Below are 12787 nucleotides of genomic sequence, written 5' to 3' on the forward strand. Positions count from 1 at the left end.
CTGAGGGCCAGCAGTGCTCGGTGACAGGGGGACACACACATTGGGGGCCAGCAGTGTTTGGTGACAGGGGGACACACATTGGGGGGCAGCAGTGTTCGGTGACAGGGACACACACACACTGAGGCCAGCAGTGCCTGGGGGCAGCTGGGCTTACTGACTAATAGACAAGGGAAGACACATTGGGGGCAACTGGGCTTACTGACTAATAGACAAGGGAAGACACATTGGGGGCAACTGGGCTTACTGACTAATAGACGAGGGGAGACACATTTTGGGTAACTTGGCTTACTGACTAATAGATGAGGGGAGACACATTGGGGGCTAGCCAGGCACATTGACTAATAGACAACGGGAGACACATTGGGGGCAACTGGGCTTACTGACTAATAGATGAGGGGAGACACATTGGGGGCAGCTGAGCTTACTGACTAATAGACGAGAGAAGACACATTGGGGGCAACTGGGCTTAGTGACTAATAGACGAGGGGAGACACAATTGGAGCAGCTGGGCTTACTGACTAATAGATGAGGGAAGACACATTGGGGGTAACTGGGCTTACTGACTAATAGACGAGGGGAGACACATTGGGGGCTAGCCATGCACACTAACTAATAGACGTGGGGAGACATATTTGGGGTAACTGGGCTTACTGATTAATAGACGAGGGGAGACACATTGGGGTAACTGGGCTTACTGACTAATAGACGAGGGGAGACACATTGGGGGCTAGCCAGGCACACTAATTTCTTATAAATTTGAAGCATTTAGCAATGAATAATGCTGCTGTGTTTTGGCAAATGAGCCAATGTCTGTCTCCAAGAGCAAAAGGGTCATTAGTAACTAAGCACCATCTACATATCTCTGGTGTATGAACATGGATTGATGTTCACACACAAGCGATAGAAGAAACCAAGTGAAAACGTCTCGCCTCATCTTATGATGATTTAGCACTGATTCTTTTTTGTATTTTGTTTTAAACAATCAGGAACCAAATACATTTTAAATATCCACACAGCAACTAAATATGAAGCACATTCATATTCTTATAGGTTACCAATTCATAGGCGCTAAAAGGTGGCTTATTGCCTGTTATTGTGCAAGCACATATTGCTGATCTGTGCTTTATAATCTCATCTCATGGGTTATGTCTAGGTTTGTGAGTAATTTATAGCAAATATTACAAAGATGGAATTTAGGGGGGGCGGCAACAAAAACATCACTTTATTAAAATGGTAAAAAAAAAAAAGTATTAAAAAATAGTCTCTGAGGTGGCGAAGAGGAAAAAGAAGCAGTTTCTGCTTCTTAAATATGGTGGTGCATGTTCACTTATGTGAACCAGCTCTACATAGCATAAAAAGCTTTGATTGCAGCTTAAAGGGACAGTCTAGTCAAAATCAAACTTTCATGATTCAGATAGAGCATGCAATTTAAAAAAAACTTTCCAATTTACTTTTATCATCAAATTTGCTTTGTTCCCTTGGTGGTATTTTTGAAAAGCTAAACCTAGGTAGGCTCAAACTGATTTCGAAACCATTGAAAACCACCTATTCGCTCAGAGCATTTTGAAAGTTTTTCACAGTTAGACAGTACTAGTTCATGTGTGTCATAAAGATAACATTGTGCTCACTCCTGTGCAGTTATTTACAAGATTGTACTGATTGGTTAAACTGCATGTCTGTCAAAAGCACTGAGATAAGGGTGCAGTCTGCAGAGGCTTAGATACAAGGCAATCACAGAGGTAAAACATATATTAATATAAGTGTTGGTTATGCAAAACTGCGGAATGGGTAATTAAAGGATTACTTTCTGTTATAATTTTTAAGCTAAACAACTAACATATTAAAGTTAATAAACATTAATTAAAACCTACTGACCTTAATTTTCTAAAAAACGAAGTTTCATAACGTTCTAAAAGTTATATCTTTTATTCGCCGATGATGTCACGTTATCCTGCCCACTATTTTCAGCACTGCATGTTCAAAATACTTAAACCAATAACTTTGTGTTTAAAGCGCCATTTTGAAACCTAGGTATTGTAAACGGATTGGTACAGAGCAAAGGATACCCACAGAGTGGGTTTGTAAAACAATTACATTTGCAGACAAGATTTCTAATATACGGTAGAGATATGTTAATGAAATGCTATTGATAAAAAGCGTATTTGGGGTAGTTAGTTAGTAACAGGCATAGAAAATATTTACTTACAGTGGCACTTTAAGGGATTATCTATATTTTTAAACAATAACAAGTCTGGTGTAGACTGTCCCTTTAACAAATCTAGCTCCTAGGCTGCTTTTAAATTATATAATCACTGAGACTAACTGTCACTGTGATTGTCTACACAGTAACAGTCAAACTTGGCTGTTATGGCAGTTGCTGGATGCCTCACATACAGGCATCCAGCAACAGCATGAGAGACACTAAGAGGCATGCAATCACAGACACACCTCCCTGTCATACTACTGTTTCTGCACTGCCTTACTCGTGGGGCGTGTAAAAATAGCATGGTCTCGCTGTTGGTGGGACCGCCGCTGTAAGAGCCAAAGAGATCTGGTCCAGGACTAAATGGTCATTAAGGGTTTACTATGGTTGCTTTTCATTCCAAGGCATGATAGTCCTCTTTAATATATCTGTATTGTTTTTACTTTACAGAATGAAACATCTTGAGCGTTTCTTTTTTACCTGTATAAAATTATATGTCCCCCCCTATTTGTACACTATTATTGTTATTGCTTTTAGTGAGACTTATAGTGTTAGTGCACGCGTGTGACATTTATTTCACAATGCCACTTTATTTTGTTTTTAAATCTCTCCTGTTGTAATGATGGATTATTTAGCTACTATGTGGTATTTACCTTCCAAATCCACTTTAATAAAGTGTATAGATTTCCACCAGAAATTTCATACCTTTCATAAGGCAATTCAATACCAGTATTCCAGACCATAAAAAATACTTTTTTGGGGCACTTTTAACTTGTGCCATTTTCCTAAAAAAAGAAATACAGAATAAATTGTGAGGTGTGGCTGTATCCCTGGACACCATGTTAGTGAGTGTGAGTTGCAAACATATCCCTGTGCATCATCATGTGAGTGTGGGGTGCAGCTGTATCCCTGTGCATCATAATGTGAGTGTGAGGTGCAGCTGTATCCCTGTGCATCATGTGAGTGTGAGGTGCAGCTGTATTCCTGTGCATCATGTGAGTGAGTGTGAGGTACAGCTGTATCCCTGTGCATTATGTGAGTGTGAGGTGCAGCTGTATCCCTGTGCATCATGTGAGTGTGAGGTGCAGCTGTATCCCTGTGCATTATGTGAGTGAGTGTGAGATGCAGCTGTATCCCTGTGCATTATGTGAGTGTGAGGTGCAGCTGTATCCCTGTGCATTATGTGAGTGAGTGTGAGATGCAGCTGTATCCCTGTGCATCGTGTTAGTGAGTGTGAGGTGCAGCTGTATCTGTTTACATCATGTGAGTGTGAGATGCAGCTGTATCTGTTTACATCATGTGAGTGTGAGGTGCAGCTGTATCCCTGTGCATCATGTGAGTGAGTGTGAGGTGCAGCTGTATCTGTTTACATCATGTGAGTGTGAGGTGCAGCTGTATCCCTGTGCATCGTGTTGGTGAGTGTGAGGTGCAGCTGTATCTGTTTACATCATGTGAGTGAGTGTGAGGTGCAGCTGTATCTGTTTACATCATGTGAGTGTGAGGTGCAGCTGTATCCCTGTGCATCGTGTTAGTGAGTGTGAGGTGCAGCTGTATCTGTTTACATCATGTGAGTGTGAGGTGCAGCTGTATCTGTTTACATCATGTGAGTGTGAGGTGCAGCTGTATCCCTGTGCATCATGTGAGTGAGTGTGAGGTGCAGCTGTATCCCTGTGCATCATGTGAGTGAGGTGCAGCTGCATCCCTGTGCATCATGTGAGTGAGTGTGAGGTGCAGCTGTATCCCTGTGCATCATGTGAGTGAGGTGCAGCTGCATCCCTGTGCATCATGTGAGTGAGGTGCAGCTGTATCCCTGTGCATCATGTGAGTGTGAGGTTCAGCTGTATCCCTGTACATAATGTGAGTGTGAGGTGTAGCTGTATCCCTGTGCATCATGTGAGTGTGAGGTGTAGCTGTATCCCTGTGCATCATCATGTGAGTGTGAGGTGCAGCTGTATCCCTGTGCATCATGTGGGTGTGAGGCGTAGCTGTATCCCTGTGCATCATGTGAGTGTGAGGTGCAGCTGTATCCCCGTGAATCATGTGAGTGTGAGGTGTAGCTGTTTCCCTGTGCATCATGTGAGTGTGAGGTGTAGCTGTATCCCTGTGCATCATGTGAGGTGTAGCTGTATCCCTGTGCATCATGTGAGGTGCAGCTGTATCCCTGTGCATCATGTGAGGTGCAGCTGTATCCCTGTGCATCATGTGAGGTGTAGCTGTATCCCTGTGCATCATGTGAGGTGTAGCTGTATCCCTGTGCATCATGTGAGGTGCAGCTGTATCCCTGTGCATCATGAGGTGCAGCTGTATCCCTGTGCATCATGAGGTGCAGCTGTATCCCTGTGCATCATGAGGTGCAGCTGTATCCCTGTGCATCATGTGAGGTGCAGCTGTATCCCTGTGCATCATGTGAGGTGCAGCTGTATCCCTGTGCATCATGAGGTGTAGCCGTATCCCTGTGCATCATGTGAGGTGCAGCTGTATCCCTGTGCATCATGTGAGGTGCAGCTGTATCCCTGTGCATCATGTGAGGTGCAGCTGTATCCCTGTGCATCATGTGAGGTGCAGCTGTATCCCTGTGCATCATGTGAGGTGCAGCTGTATCCCTGTGCATCATGTGAGGTGCAGCTGTATCCCTGTGCATCATGTGAGGTGCAGCTGTATCCCTGTGCATCATGTGAGGTGTAGCTGTATCCCTGTGCATCATGTGAGGTGCAGATGTATCCCTGTGCATCATGTGAGGTGCAGCTGTATCCCTGTGCATCATGTGAGGTGCAGCTGTATCCCTGTGCATCATGTGAGGTGTAGCTGTATCCCTGTGCATCATGTGAGGTGCAGCTGTATCCCTGTGCATCATGTGAGGTGCAGCTGTATCCCTGTGCATCATGAGAGGTGCAGCTGTATCCCTGTGCATCATGTGAGGTGTAGCTGTATCCCTGTGCATCATGTGAGGTGCAGCTGTATCCCTGTGCATCATGTGAGGTGCAGCTGTATCCCTGTGCATCATGTGAGGTGCAGCTGTATCCCTGTGCATCATGTGAGGTGCAGCTGTATCCCTGTGCATCATGTGAGGTGCAGCTGTATCCCTGTGCATCATGTGAGGTGCAGCTGTATCCCTGTGCATCATGTGAGGTGCAGCTGTATCCCTGTGCATCATGTGAGGTGTAGCTGTATCCCTGTGCATCATGTGAGGTGTAGCTGTATCCCTGTGCATCATGTGAGGTGTAGCTGTATCCCTGTGCATCATGTGAGGTGCAGCTGTATCCCTGTGAATCATGTGAGGTGTAGCTGTATCCCTGTGAATCATGTGAGGTGTAGCTGTATCCCTGTGCATCATCATGTGAGTGTGGGGTGCAGCTGTATCCCTTTGCATCATCGTGAGTGTGAGGTGTAGCTGTATCCCTGTGCATCATGTGAGTGTGAGGTGTAGCTGTATCCCTGTGCATCATCATGTGAGTGTGAGGTGTAGCTGTATCCCTGTGCATCATCATGTGAGTGTGGGGTGCAGCTGTATCCCTTTGCATCATCATGTGAGTGTGAGGTGTAGCTGTATCCCTTTGCATCATCATGTGAGTGTGAGGTGTAGCTGTATCCCTGTGCATCATGTGAGTGTGGGGTGCAGCTGTATTCCTGTGCATCATGTGAGTGTGGGGTGCAGCTGTATCCCTGTGCATCATGTGAGTGTGCGGTGTAGCTGTGTCCCTGTGCATCATGTGAGTGTGAGGTGTAGCTGTATCCCTGTGCATCATGTAAGTGTGAGGTGTAGCTGTATCCCTGTGCATCATGTAAGTGTGAGGTGTAGCTGTATCCCTGTGCATCATGTAAGTGTGAGGTGTAGCTGTATCCCTGTGCATCATCATGTGAGTGTGAGGTGCAGCTGTATCCCTGTGCATCATGAGGTGCAACTGTATCCCTGTGCATCATGAGGTGTAGCTGTATCCCTGTGCATCATGAGGTGTAGCTGTATCCCTGTGCATCATCAAGTGAGTGTGAGGTGCAGCTGTATCCCTGTGCATCATGTGAGGTGCAGCTGTATCCCTGTGCATCATGTGAGGTGCAGCTGTATCCCTGTGCATCATGTGAGGTGCAGCTGTATCCCTGTGCATCATGTGAGGTGCAGCTGTATCCCTGTGCATCATGTGAGGTGCAGCTGTATCCCTGTGCATCATGTGAGGTGCAGCTGTATCCCTGTGCATCATGAGGTGTAGCTGTATCCCTGTGCATCATCATGTGAGTGTGAGGTGCAGCTGTATCCCTGTGCATCATGTGAGGTGTAGCTGTATCCCTGTGCATCATGTGAGGTGTAGCTGTATCCCTGTGCATCATGTGAGGTGTAGCTGTATCCCTGTACATCATGTGAGGTGTAGCTGTATCCCTGTGCATCATGTGAGGTGCAGCTGTATCCCTGTGCATCATGTGAGGTGCAGCTGTATCCCTGTGCATCATGTGAGGTGCAGCTGTATCCCTGTGCATCATGTGAGGTGCAGCTGTATCCCTGTGCATCATGTGAGGTGCAGCTGTATCCCTGTGCATCATGTGAGGTGCAGCTGTATCCCTGTGCATCATGAGAGGTGCAGCTGTATCCCTGTGCATCATGTGAGGTGCAGCTGTATCCCTGTGCATCATGTGAGGTGCAGCTGTATCCCTGTGCATCATGTGAGGTGCAGCTGTATCCCTGTGCATCATGTGAGGTGCAGCTGTATCCCTGTGCATCATGTGAGGTGCAGCTGTATCCCTGTGCATCATGAGGTGTAGCTGTATCCCTGTGCATCACGAGGTGTAGCTGTATCCCTGTGCATCATCATGTGAGTGTGAGGTGCAGCTGTATCCCTGTGCATCATGTGAGGTGCAGCTGTATCCCTGTGCATCATGTGAGGTGCAGCTGTATCCCTGTGCATCATGTGAGGTGCAGCTGTATCCCTGTGCATCATGTGAGGTGCAGCTGTATCCCTGTGCATCATGTGAGTGTGAGGTGCAGCTGTATCCCTGTGCATCATATGAGTGTGAGGCGCAGCTGTATCCCTGTGCATCATGTGAGTGTGAGGTGTAGCTGTATCCCTGTGCATCATGTGAGTGTGAGGTGCAGCTGTATCCCTGTGCATCATGTGAGTGTGAGGTGCAGCTGTATCCCTGTGCATCATGTGAGTGTGAGGTGTAGCTGTATCCCTGTGCATCATGTGAGTGAGTGTGAGGTACAGCTGTATCCCTGTGCATTATGTGAGTGTGAGGTGTAGCTGTATCCCTGTGCATTATGTGAGTGAGTGTGAGGTACAGCTGTATCCCTGTGCATCATGTGAGTGTGAGGTGTAGCTGTATCCCTGTGCATCATCATGTGAGTGTGAGGTGTAGCTGTATCCCTGTGCATCATGTGAGTGAGTGTGAGGTACAGCTGTATCCCTGTGCATCATCATGTGAGTGTGGGGTGCAGCTGTATCCCTGTGCATCATCATGTGAGTGTGGGGTGCAGCTGTATTCATGTGCATCATGTGAGTGTGGGGTGCAGCTGTATCCCTGTGCATCATCATGTGAGTGTGAGGTGTAGCTGTATCCCTTTGCATCATCATGTGAGTGTGAGGTGTAGCTGTATCCCTGTGCATCATGTGAGGTGCAGCTGTATCCCTGTGCATCATCAAGTGAGTGTGGGGTGCAGCTGTATCCCTGTGCATCATGTGAGGTGTAGCTGTATCCCTGTGCATCATGAGGTGTAGCTGTATCCCTGTGCATCATGTGAGGTGCAGCTGTATCCCTGTGCATCATCAAGTGAGTGTGGGGTGCAGCTGTATCCCTGTGCATCATCATGTGAGTGTGAGGTGTAGCTGTATCCCTGTGCATCATCATGTGAGTGTGAGGTGTAGCTGTATCCCTGTGCATCATCATGTGAGTGTGAGGTGTAGCTGTATCCCTGTGCATCATCATGTGAGTGTGAGGTGTAGCTGTATCCCTGTGCATCATCATGTGAGTGTGAGGTGTAGCTGTATCCCTGTGCATCATCATGTGAGTGTGGGGTGCAGCTGTATCCCTGTGCATCATCATGTGAGTGTGGGGTACAGCTGTATCCCTGTGCATCATCATGTGAGTGTGGGGTGCAGCTGTATTCATGTGCATCATGTGAGTGTGGGGTGCATCTGTATCCCTGTGCATCATCATGTGAGTGTGAGGTGTAGCTGTATCCCTGTGCATCATCATGTGAGTGTGAGGTGTAGCTGTATCCCTGTGCATCATCATGTGAGTGTGAGGTGTAGCTGTATCCCTGTGCATCATCATGTGAGTGTGGGGTGCAGCTGTATCCCTGTGCATCATCGTGTGAGGTACAGCTGTATCCCTGTGCATCATCGTGTGAGGTACAGCTGTATCCCTGTGCATCATCATGTGAGTGTGGGGTGCAGCTGTATCCCTGTGCATCATCATGTGAGTGTGAGGTACAGCTGTATCCCTGTGCATCATCATGTGAGTGTTGGGTGCAGCTGTATCCCTGTGCATCATTATGTGAGTGTGAGGTGTAGCTGTATCCCTGTGCATCATCATGTGAGTGTGAGGTGTAGCTGTATCCCTGTGCATCATCATGTGAGTGTGGGGTGCAGCTGTATCCCTGTGCATCATCATGTGAGTGTGAGGTGTAGCTGTATCCCTGTGCATCATCATGTGAGTGTGAGGTGTAGCTGTATCCCTGTGCATCATCATGTGAGTGTGAGGTGTAGCTGTATCCCTTTGCATCATCATGTGAGTGTGAGGTGTAGCTGTATCCCTGTGCATCATCATGTGAGTGTGAGGTGCAGCTGTATCCCTTTGCATCATCATGTGAGTGTGAGGTGCAGCTGTATCCCTGTGCATCATCATGTGAGTGTGAGGTGCAGCTGTATCCCTTTGCATCATCATGTGAGTGTGAGGTGCAGCTGTATCCCTGTGCATCATCATGTGAGTGTGAGGTGTAGCTGTATCCCTGTGCATCATCATGTGAGTGTGAGGTGTAGCTGTATCCCTTTGCATCATCATGTGAGTGTGAGGTGTAGCTGTATCCCTGTGCATCATGGGAGTGAGTGTAAGGGGAAGCTGCATCTTTGTGCATCATGGGAGTGAGTGTAAGGGGAAGCTGCATCTTTGTGCATCATGGGAGTGTGTGACATATAGGCTAGCTTATCCCTGTGCATCATGGGAGTGTGTGTGACATATAGGCTAGCTTATCCCTGTGCATCATGGGAGTGTGTGTGACATATAGGCTAGCTTATCCCTGTGCATCATGGGAGTGTGTGTGACATATAGGCTAGCTTATCCCTGTGCATCATGGGAGTGTGTGTGACATATAGGCTAGCTTATCCCTGTGCATCATGGGAGTGTGTGTGACATATAGGCTAGCTTATCCCTGTGCATCATGGGAGTGTGTGTGACATATAGGCTAGCTTATGTGCATCATGTGAGTGTCATGCAGTCTCAGTACTTTAGGGTTATATGTGACAGCTCTGGGTGCCAGTTAAGTGTCTTGATGAGGCCCAGCTCTATCTCTCTACACCACCTTCCCTGCAGGGACAGACAGCTTTAACAGATACATGTGCTCTTCACTACCTCCCACTCCATACAGCAACACTTCTGCTTAAGGTGGCACTGTCTTTATGGAATAAATGAGCAAATGCAAGGCAGGATTTCTACCTTAAAGATGAGACAGGGCAGGCTGAGCACTAATCTAATGAAGAGGTGTCACCGCTCTGGGTGTGTTGTGTGCTCTGGCACAGAGACAGGGTCCCTCCTAGCAGCTGTGTGCCGTATCTCTGGGGTTCCACCTTAAGAGAAGACTAGAGTAGTCATTAGCTGCTGTAGTTGTACACAAGGGGAAGTGTGCCACTCTTTAAAGAGACAGTGTCAGGAACTCTCAGGTCAGTAGCACAGGCTCCCCTGGGGTGGCAGTAACACCGCTTTTGTAAGTACTTTGCTATCTGAGCAGCCATAGTAAAGCTGTGCTGGTAAGTTAGGCTTTTTAACTCCTTCACTGCCAGAAAACCCAGCAATGTCAGGAATATTGTGGTTTCCAGATGTAAATTGCAGTAAAACAAACAGTAATAAAAGTACATCATTACTAATATACTGCAAACTTTTTCTGTATTATACTTGTGGGAAACAGGGGGTGTTTATAATATACCTCTCTCGGAACTTCCGTTGGAGGAGGAGCTCTCGCTGCACGCTGCTCATGTTTCAGCGGCTTTAGAGGGCAAAATTAAGATCCAATTTCTTTCTCCTAACGAATCGGCCCTTGGCCGTACCCACACCGGCTTTTTTTGGGGGCCACTCTATTGCTGCACAGACCCGATGCAGCTTTCGACGGAAGTTCCATAATTGCGGAGACGCTGTTACCCGTGTTCAGGGAAAGACCTGGGATTCGTTTCTGTGACCAAGACAGAAGATTACCTGAGTGTTACACAGCGGGTTGCCCTCTCAATCTATACTTGCCTCTGGAACTTTGCAGGGAGCGTTGCTGAGGGGCATAAGGAGGAACGAATACCTGCGCTCTCCTGGTAGGGTGAAGCAGGTTGGAGGTGTCGGCACCTTCCGAAACTTTCAGGCGATTGGCCCATGTCAGTGGCGGAGGGATCTGGGAGTATCATCGCTTTCCCGCCGGCCCTTCAGCAGAGACGCACCGGCCTGGCGTCAGTATCGTCTGACATACTGCATTGAGCACCGGATTTGTTTAAACTGCAGTAATAGAGGAAGAGAGGTCCCGGCATCAAGTAATATACCCACAGTTACTGGCTGGAAAAATGGTAAAGTAAAATTGTGGTTCTTCTGTACTCTTGGTCATTTGGTTTAGCGACTCCCCTGAAGCATCGGTATGTAAACTTTTTATTTTGTGGGACATTTTCTCTTCTTCTGGGAAACATACAGTTCTGACTGTGGTTTAAGCCGATTAGAAAAAAAGAAAAGGAAAAGAGACTCCACATAAAGTTACTGGTTTGGAGCAAGAGTAGAAAAGAAAAAAGGAGAAAAAGGGGGTCATATTAAAAGTTCCTGAACTGTGCTATTAAAGGGAAAAGGAAAACGAGGGGAAATCAGCATCACATAATTCTTTTCATTTTTTCTCTCTATTCTGATTCCATTGAAAAGAACTTTGGGACTGGGTAATACGACCAAATAGCTACAACTTGTCGTATTGCTAAGAGGCTGTATTCATAAATGGTTTATGGGTTTTTCTTTCTGTCTCTTCTCACTTTGCCTCCCTGGGTCATCAATATTGTGAATACACACTACAGTATTTTATTTTGTATTTAAGAACAAATTTAGGATTTCTTGTTAATCTGCTTAAAGTAATAGAAGGGTATTATCAAATACTTACAAGGTATAGTACTGTGCTAGCTGTTTGCGCCGAACTTCTGGCATTATACATCATTAGAGGATTTCCTCTAAGTGGGTTGCCCCCTACATAGAATCATATAGAGTTGGTTATCTTTTTTTTTTTCTTTGTTTTTTCACTTATTGGTTGAAGAAACCTCTTCATTTTTTACCCAAGGTAGAGAAAAGGAAAAAAAGAAATAAAAGAAAACATATCCCTTTTCTTCTTGGGGATAAACTTACAAATATATGTATATATTCACACTTCACTTTCTATAATTAGTGTCACAACTAAAGCTAACACAAGATTAATTTAGCAAGTACTTAAAGGGACACTAAACCCCAAAAAATTCTCTCATGATTCAAGTAGAGAATACTATTTTAAACAACATTCCAATTTACTTGTATTATCTAATTTGCTTCATTCCTTAGATATTGTTTGCTGAAGAAATAGCAATTCACATGTGTGAGCCAATCACATGAGGCATCTATGTGCAGCAACCAATCAGCAGCCACTGAGCCTATCTAGATATGCTTTTCAGCAAAGTATATCAAGAGAATTAAGCAAATTAGATAACAGAAGTAAATTAGAAAGTTGTTTAAAATTGTACTCTCTTTCTAAATGTTGAAAGAAAAAAATTGGGTTTCATGTCCCTTTAACACACATAAAAAAAAAAATTGTTACTTTTTGCTACACTTCAAAGAACACAATATATTTTTTCTTTTTTCCATCTATGGCCATCTTATATGGTTGATGTTTATTTCACTCTAGTTATAAGTGTTTTATCACTGATTCTATTTCAATTAGTATAATTGCACCATTTTTTCCATTTGCTTATGGAAAAATACTTTACTCAAGTTAACCAACACTCCTTGAAAATGCCTGCTAAATCAAGAGAGAAAAAAGGTAAGGGGGCAGACGTGATTTCCGATTTTACGGAAATTCCGCCTATTTCTATGGATAATCAGACCCTAGTATTACAACTTAGCAATTTATTTTCACCTCAGTTCGAAATAATTAAAAAAGAGTTAAATGGTATATCAATAGAACTTAATACTCTTAGGTCAGAAGTGAAACAGTTTGCCACTAGAATGACAGAGGCAGAAGACAGGATATCCGATTTAGAGGATATAATTAACAAACAAGAAAGCCTGTTAACTAAACAACAAGCTAAAATCCAAAATATTGAGGCGCGTCTAGAAGAACAAGGATCGTTCTAGACGTAATAATATTAGAGTAGTAGGTATCCCTGAAACCTCAGAATATGACAA

Source organism: Bombina bombina, chromosome 7 (assembly GCF_027579735.1).
Source record: "Bombina bombina isolate aBomBom1 chromosome 7, aBomBom1.pri, whole genome shotgun sequence".
Classification (NCBI taxonomy): domain Eukaryota; kingdom Metazoa; phylum Chordata; class Amphibia; order Anura; family Bombinatoridae; genus Bombina; species Bombina bombina.